Raw genomic sequence first — 9,047 nt, forward strand, 5'->3', positions numbered from 1 at the left:
TAACAAAGTGTACTGTTTACATATTACTTATTTAAGTGGGAATTCAAGAACTTTTAAATTAAGTTGAAGTAGAGTACTCCACACGTACGATCTACTTTAGGGGTGTCAAACCCACTCCTTTAACAATTTTAATGAAAAACTGAAAATAAGAAAATCTAAATATGTAATCAACATCTTTTAATCTTGCTTAGAGCTACTTCCAAATGATTGATTGACATATTTTTCCGATACAATTTTTTATATGTCGGACTGAATTATTTGTTTATTTCCGACTTTAATTAAAGCCGATAAATTTTCATCTCTGAGTCAAGTTCTATGAACAGTTTTTGTTAATTTCATAAATGAAAAAAGTTGTTCACACATATATCAAACCAAACATAGCAATTGTTTTGATGTCAAAATTTCTAAATTTTCTAAACTTTTCGTAAAGAAGGCAGGTATTCCAAACTCTAAATATTTAGCCTTTAGTATAGAATCCGATTGGATCTTCAACAATTTCATTTGTAAACTTGTGTCTGCATTGGAAGCATCGAAAAGGAATCGTGCTGTGAATAATGAAAATTCATGCTCAACAGACGAGAAATCATTAAATCTTTCATGAAATTCTTTTAAAAACAAATCCAATTTTCTTTTATACTTTCAAAAATTCATTACAGTATGTGATTTAAAGTAAATTCTGCTTCCTTGAGAATTGGCACAGATCCGAAAAGTCACGATCATTTCTATTGTATTGACTTGTTTACTAAATTTTATAAATTCTATAAGTTTTATATCAAAGATTTAAAATAGGTATTCCGTTTAGAGTTTTTAAAAAGAATTTTTACGCAATTCTAAATTTATGTCATAATTACATTTCAAACAATTGCTAGGTGTTGGAATAGAGTGACCTGGGTTACGGGTTCGATTCTGCCTGCTGTTCATTCGTTGAAAGGTTTCACGCATGTATGATTCTCAGAAAATGGTTTGACAAGTAACGCAGGTATCAGTGGATTTCCACTTCGGAACCGGATTGTCTGTGAAGGACCCACACGCAAAAAAATAAAAAATAATTTATGATCATTTTCTTGTTCCTACGATTAATTAACAGTTACTGTTCTTCAATTAAAAATAAAATTTATGTCTTGCTTATGCGGGGCTATAAAGTACTATGGCTTTCGTGAAAGGGCTCTGTTATTACAATTCTGAAAAAAGTATTGTTATTTTTTCACTTATCATATGCTAAAGTTTGACATTCATTTAAATAATATTAATTTAACGTCACATAATATTATATTAATCGATGATTTTAAGATTTATAAAAATGATAATATAAATGCTGATGGACAACTAGACAAAGAATATTGATAAGTTTTTTCAAAACAGAATAATAATCTTATGTTCCAACCGAAAAGTTGAAACAAATCAATTATCGTTTATATATATTTTATCAAACCCTCTCAATAGTATGCACTCAAAATTTTTCAAGAGCGTTTAGAAAAATTTACGGTTTAATTAAACTATCTTTCGAGTTGCAAAAATTATTTAGTCAAGTATGCATAAAAATTGCATGTAATTATTTTTCTCTACTTTGGGAAATTTATTTATCAAATTTTATGAAAATTGAAATAAATATGATCTTGAGAGTATGATTGTTGAGCACAGGCAGGGGATCAAAATCACTGATGAGGAGATAAATTCAGCCAATAGCCTCTTAATTGAATCAAGTCATTTGTCCAAAGATAATATGGAGAATTAGGGAAAAAGAGTCGTAACTAACTTCGATACAGAGGATCAAGGAGTGGTGTTGGTTGACATCAATTAAATAATATTAACTTAATTAATTTATGTATTTTCTATTTATTAAACATGAATAAATATGATCCTGTCAGGATATTTTGAATGAATTCTTTTTTAAATCTTTAAATTTTAAAATACTTAACTAAAACATTACCATAACTCGGTCAAAATTTCCTTTCTTTTTTTTCTATTTAACTTATTTTTAAAGTTTAATTTTGAAAATGAGAAATAATTTGATTTCTCCAGCTCTTTGAGCGTGTCTCAATAGCCGTTCTCAGGGGGAACTGTTTCCCAATTCTCCCTGTAGGTAGTCTTTGGCTGCCATTTGTTTCGTTTATTTACAAAATTTTGGTATTAAACAATATTGATTATTGAAATGACAAATTTTTTCGGAATTAAATACTGACAAATTTAGTTACTGTCGATAAGGAATTTTTTAGTTTTTCGATTATTTTGAAAGAAATAGATTCAAACTTAACCTTTTAAAATTTACCAAGCTACCGCCAGTATATCTAGTATAAAATTCTGAAATATTTTAAAAATGAATTGTTGAAATTCAACAATCTAGGTTAGAATCATTTCACCCTAAATTTCCAAGTGAAAGGAAATGATTGATGGGAAATATTGATAATCTATTAACCTAATCGATGACGATTTAATATTGACGTCATCTAATAGGAATATACAATAATGAATACAAAAGTATTAGAACCTCAAATATCAAATATCTTTTCTCAAGTAACATATGTAAAAGAAGTGAAAGATAATTTTTTCGTATAAAGCAATATTTTAGGTTGACTTGTTAAATTAACCTATGTTGTGGTTAATTTGAAAATCGACTTTTTCACATTAAAGTGATTTTAGCTTTGATTCAAGTAAAAAAATTATCTGTTCATTCTACAAAATATCACTTTTACTTTTTCTACAAAATATCACTTTTTTACTTTTTTGATTAGTTGATTTTTGATCTTCAAAATTGATAAAAATATTTCCTATTTCAATAAAATTATTATAATATTATTGAAATAGTAAAAATATTGTATTTTTAATAATTATTATTAATTCTATTAATAAATATTCATTAAGTTTTGCTAGTTGTTTTTAATATATAATTGATTAGTTAATTTTATAATCCTGCTCGGTACTATGAACAGATTACAAGGTTTCTCTGAAGATTTTACTGAAATAAACTTTGTAATTTCCGTTCCAATGGAATTGTAGAGCCGCAAACAACATCACAATGCACTCGAAAGACAACGGAGGGGAGTTCTTAAATGGAGCTTTCAGGAATTAAGACGAATAATCCCCCTTTGTGGCGACAAGATGTCCAGAGCAAATATTTTGAGCAAATCCTGCGAATATGTGACCTATTTAATGACCAGTGGTCAACGGTTGGACGACTACCTCTCAAGATATGAAGACATGCTCACTTTTCTAGATTCTCAGAGTTTATCTCTAGACCTAAATTTCTAGTCGGAATGATAAAAAAAGGAGAAATAGAAAATCTGTGCTCTGGTCTGTCAGCCATATGTGAAGCCAACATCGACGAATTAAAAGAATTCTCGAAGGAAGATTTGGATCCCTGCCTCGGGTTTATAGAATCCCAATACAACAATTCTCAAAATAGAGATAGTCGCTTGCATTCTTCGCTGGAACTGCTAACTTCTCAGGCCTCGAGTGAAGATGACGAATCGGAAGCCTATCACATTCAGTCAGTTAATGAGCTCATTGACGAGTATGTATTTGTTGACAAGGATCCTCTCGATATCAAGCCTTGTCTGTCTAATATTAGTCAATTTAGATAATTCTGTTTTATTTTTTCTTGGTTTTCTTAATTCGTTTTATTATTTTGAGTAGAGGGTTTTAATTACAAGCCACTTTCCGCATATTTGTGGTTATTGTATTCGTCTTTAAGCGGATAATTAATTTGTCTGCCTAGCTACTCAAGTCTATTCAGTTAATCAAATTAAATATGTAAATTAATCATCAATATGTTATAATTAATGTCTTCAAACTGAAGAGTATTTCTGTAGCTCTTCTGCTCTATTGTTATTATTCTTTTGATCTTTTTATCCAGCTTATCTTTTCTTATTCTTTTTAATTTATCGTTTCATATTCTTATTTACTTATCTTTTTATCTCTTTTTATTTATAATTCTGTCTTTTCTTATGATGCCTAAAACATCATCAGTCGAAACTTCAGGCACACTAGGACCATCAACACTTCGCTTACTCACAGAGAGAGGCTGCCATCTTAGAGGAATTAGAAACGAGTCCCGCGAGCTCAATCGGTTTTTTGAGTTTGTCTCAATAGCAGTTCTTAGGGGGAACAGTTTCTCAATTCTCTCTGAGGGTAGTATATGACTACCTTTTGTTTCTTATTTAATAAAAAACCGAAAAAAATAATGTCGAATGGTATCACTTTAAATTTATCTTATTGTACTTTAACTGTTTATCGATAATGGGCTTTAGTTCCATTAAGATGAAAAAAGACAGAAATAACGACTTTAATATTCGAAACATTGCGAACTTTAAGTTTGCTGTTTTTAAGACTTTCTTATATAGAACTGAATAACAAATTCCAAATTGTAATTAAATCTTTCATTCCACGATGTGCGGGACTTTCAGATTTAAATTTGCCCACCTTCAGCTTTTTATTTCTATTATTTCTTCCGGTTTTTATATGGGCACTGGTTTCTTCTTTCACTGGTTCTTATATAAGCACCCTTTAAATTTTATAGATTGTAAGAATGTATATAGGTGAAAGAGTAGAGGTAAATAGCGTATCTTCAGATTTTCTCGGAACTAAATTTGTTGTTGAATTTAAAAATACCCACTATTACCCGATGTAAAAAAATTTGTCACAAAAAATTGAATGTTATTAAAATAAAAACGATCGATGCTTTTAAAGGAAATTTTTAAAAATTCAAATATTCAAAATTCTCATCGATTAAAAGTATAATCAAGAAATTCAGTCTGAAAAATTTTTTTACAATCAAAACATCCAGTCTATTTACTGTGAATAAGTAAACTGTAAATAAACATTTGATTAACATAAACTTAATCTAAACGGAAAATAAGTTTATCAAATGAAAAAATTGAATTCAGATGCATTATTCAAAAGGAAACGAAAAGGATTAGTTTGAATTATGACATCTTAAGTGATTTACTATTATGACGCGTTACAACGCATTAAAATAATCTAATTTTAACAATGAAAATGTTATTACAAATAATGTTAACGGTTTTTAGTCTTAATTGTTCGCAAAATCTGAACAATTTTTGTTGTTCCATTTTTGTAACAAATCGAATTTTAAGCATTTAGTATTAGTTTGACACTATTATTTGAATGTAATACTGTCACTCAAATTTGCTGTCATTAATTCTATTGTTACTACTGGCATTTTACTGGACCGGCACTCAAAATTGTTCTAATCATAACGATAATTTGTGCTGTAGTCTTTTTTAACTTTAATCTTTGAATCAAAGTCATTAAATTTTACTTTATCGCTTATTTTAATGGAATATGTACCGTTATGAACTCCCACCTTTCTTAACAGAGATTCCTCGATATCTTTTGTAAAAAGTCTTGTTGGAACACCAATGAGGAGTTAGTTGTGATAATAAACTACTTTATCGACAAGGCTCACTTATTTTTTCTTTTCGTCGCCCAGCATATGAAAAATTATCTTAATTATAGTTTGATTGAATTGTTTAACTATTCCCTGCGATTGAAAATGATTTGGCTGTTCATGTTTTAACTTCCACCATAATTGTTCAATCATTGAGTTTTTAAGCTATACAGCCAGATTTTTGCCGCATTTGTTTGAGCAATGCAAAGTTTGTCTTCTTCATTTTCTGGTATAGTTTTTCGTTTTCAATTTTCGTTTTTTAAATAATTTAGTATCGTTTTAGTCTTAGAAAAGTCGGCAATGAATTCTAGATAGTAAATTTATAACTAAGAAGTATTCTTCTGGATCTCATACATAACTTCTATACATTGTCGTTTCCGTGATGGGAATTAACCTTTTTATAATAATGACAGTGACGGTTCCAGCTGATTTAAAAGATAAATTAGGAATGCCCCTATAAAATGTAGATATGTAGCTTTGCTCTCAAAATGTAGAAAGGCACTTAAATTCCGTCGGAAATTTTGATTGGAAAAAATTTTTAAATACCGTAACAAATATTATAAGAATTAGCTATTGAATAATTAATTCTCCGATACTTCAAATCTCTCACTCAGTGACAATTTACATTGAAATAAACGATTCAACGTGTTTAGCAAAAAAAATTGTTTTTGGACGTCAAATTTGACATTCTTAATCTCTGAATGCCTATCCTTTAATCGATTACTTTCAGACTCGGCTTGTATCAGTTGGATTTCGAGCCAATTCCTATCAATATTTATTTAGTTTACTGATACATAACTTGCTTTTGTTTTGATTGGTCTTCACAATCTGCTAATTCATTCCTCGATTGCTCCAATTGAGCGATTTGATAATGATATTCTTTTTCAAACGAATCCTGTTTTTTTCGCAGCTTTAAGTATTCCTTTAATGTTATTTATGTTAAAGCGATACTTGTTTAACATCAAAAATTGTGGATTCTAATTCTGCTTCTTTTTCTGTATATTTTATCTTTTTTGTTTCTAATTGATTTTTCATTTCCTTTAGATGTGTTTAATAATACATTTTCAAAACTTTATGATCATTTCGCAGTAGTTTAATTTGATCCAGCTGCTTTGCTAGTGAATCATTTTTATTTTTGATTGTCTCGTTCAAAGCATTTATCCTATCTTTCAGTTCATCGAAAGTGACGTTGCTGTAACTTTGGCTTTTTGAAAGTGCAAGCTTCTCATTTTCCACAGAAAAATAATTTGGAATACCGATTTCAATTTCAATTTCAGCCTTTATAATTTTATTAAAAATAAAAACCAATTTTTGGTTCAATGATGCATTTTTTTGTTGCATAGATTCTAATTTATTTAATGACGATTTTAGCTCCAAATCAGTTTTATCAAGTCGACTTTTTTTATCATGATACTCTGAGCCAAGTGACTTTAATTCATCATGTTTAGCATGGATCTGTATTATATTTTTTTAATAATATCCACCTGATTGATCAATACCTTATTCATTCGTGAATATAAAGTCTTTCTTGTTGATTCAATTTTATTTTCAATTTTTTCTTTCTCACGGGTCATTTCCAATAGGACTTCGGAATGTTTTTCCTTTTTTCTTGTCACTGTTCGTGCCTTTATAGTGAAATTCCAGTAAATTCCATACTTGGTTTTTAAATCCAACCATTTTATCATCTTTATTTTCGTCTTGGATCAATCTATCTTCTCCTAATTTGACAATTTCACATCTCATTTGTTTAATCTAAAATTTTTCATTTATAATTTCAAACATTTGATTTGACAGTTTCTATTTCTGTCGGTGAAACATTCTCTGCCTCAATAAGTCGAAGACTTTTTAATTCTTTTTTTAAATTTTCTATTTGAAGAGGAAATTTTTCAGAAATTAGATATTTTTTGAATGTAAGCTCGTTTTTTAATTTTTCAATTAAACCTGGAAGTAATATCCGTAATAAAAGTAAACCATTTGGGTTAATATCTTCATTGATGTTTTGCGAACGCTCAAAGTCCACTTTAAGTCTGTTAACTTTACATTCGTTTTTTGAAAGCTAGATATATTTAATCTATATACAACAAACTTCTTCTGTCAATTTTTTTCCTTCTATCTGAAGTTTTGCCATTTTTTTTCTTTGTTGGTGAATTTCTTTGCACAAACTTTCTAACTTATTAGGATAATCCAGTCCTTTTAACTAAATTAAAAATATTTATTAATGACGTTTTTCTTAGTTTGGCTGACTCTAAGATTTAAGTCTTGTTGCTCTTTCTCAGCTGAATCAAGTACGATTTTTAACTCCGATCCTTCTTTAAAGGAATTTTTCATTTCTTCGTAACCTCGATGCATTTGTTTAAATTTTTCAATTGATTCGTTGTACTAAAAAGGAAACTTGGCGATTATTTACTACCTGAGTATATAAGTCTGATAACTGGTTATTCTGCAAAAACTCAGGGGGTATGTTTATTCTTATTAGATATTTGGCCAAATATGCTCTCGTCGACAGCTTTTCAAAATTTTTTAAAAGCCAAATCATGATATTGTAGAGAACAGGTTTTTTGCCTCTTACCAAATCTGCCTGAAAAATTCTGAATAAAGTATTTTTTGATAAAAATAAATTACTCGTTGGTTGTTTCAAATGGAAATTTTAAGATATTGAGAGACACACTAATTCTTTTTGTGGTTTTTTTCAATCCTTCTTCCAGAATTTTTATTTTTTCTGACTAGAGTAATATTATTGACATATTTTGAACCTTCGATTCAATCTGACATAAAATATCGCTTACAAGTTGTAGCAGAGAAACTCCCTCCAAGTTGTCAAATGATATTCTAGTATAGTTTTTTTCAAATGGAGGTCTTATTAAATACTCGATGATTTCTTTTGATTGGGTTTCCATAGACATTTCCTGAATTGTTTCCTAACAACACTTCTTGTATTTGATATTTTTTAACTGTTAAATATTAAATAATCAAAATCTTAAAAATAAGGTCGATCGTCATTAAAATAACTAGATTAAATATACCAAAATTCTCATTAGCGTTTAAAAGTAAATAATAAAACCAACGGTAGATAGATAAAAATTAAAAATCAAGTTAATTTTCTTTTTTTCACACTGTTTCAACTTGAAATTCAGTTTATCTGATGTACATTTCATCTGTCCATCACTGTTGAAACAAACGTGACAAACCATGAAAGCAACATGAGTCTTCGCAAACACTCAAGAGGATAGATATAATCAAAATAGTCATATGCCTTTGTCACATCCAGCTGGATTGTCACTAGTTAGTATCGGTGCACTTTTACGAAAATTTGTTGGGCAATCCCTGCTTTTTAGTTTTCTGACAATTCCACGAGTTCCTAGCTAGTTTTAGAATAGAATCCAATTCATTTCTCAAAAATTTCTGACCTTAGTAATCAATTTATGCATCAATTCATACAGGTTTCTGATTATATATTTAAGAATTAAATAAGTGACGCCAGTGAATAATAACTCTGAAATTATGACGAAATCGAGTGTAATCTACTTGTCACATATAAAAATGAATGGTTTAAATTTTTTAAATAAAAAGTCATACACTTTAGTTGAGAGATACTTTACTGCTTCGTCAAACTTCTTTGAATGTCAGAGCCATCATAAAT

At 29.0% G+C, this 9,047-nt stretch overlaps 1 long non-coding RNA gene across 1 annotated transcript; it reads right to left on the reverse strand.

Moving 5' to 3' along the window:
- Nucleotides 1-7,214: 7,214 nt before the first annotated feature.
- LOC115230521 lies at nucleotides 7,215-8,290 on the reverse strand. Its single transcript, XR_003883437.1, has 6 exons — nucleotides 8,161-8,290; nucleotides 8,030-8,130; nucleotides 7,818-7,995; nucleotides 7,494-7,786; nucleotides 7,379-7,463; nucleotides 7,215-7,348 (listed from the first exon to the last, which is right to left on the reverse strand). It is a non-coding gene; the product is annotated as an uncharacterized LOC115230521 (long non-coding RNA).
- Between the last annotated feature and the right edge of the window lie 757 nt (nucleotides 8,291-9,047).

This window comes from Octopus sinensis, unplaced genomic scaffold, assembly GCF_006345805.1.
Source record: "Octopus sinensis unplaced genomic scaffold, ASM634580v1 Contig15734, whole genome shotgun sequence".
Taxonomy (NCBI): domain Eukaryota; kingdom Metazoa; phylum Mollusca; class Cephalopoda; order Octopoda; family Octopodidae; genus Octopus; species Octopus sinensis.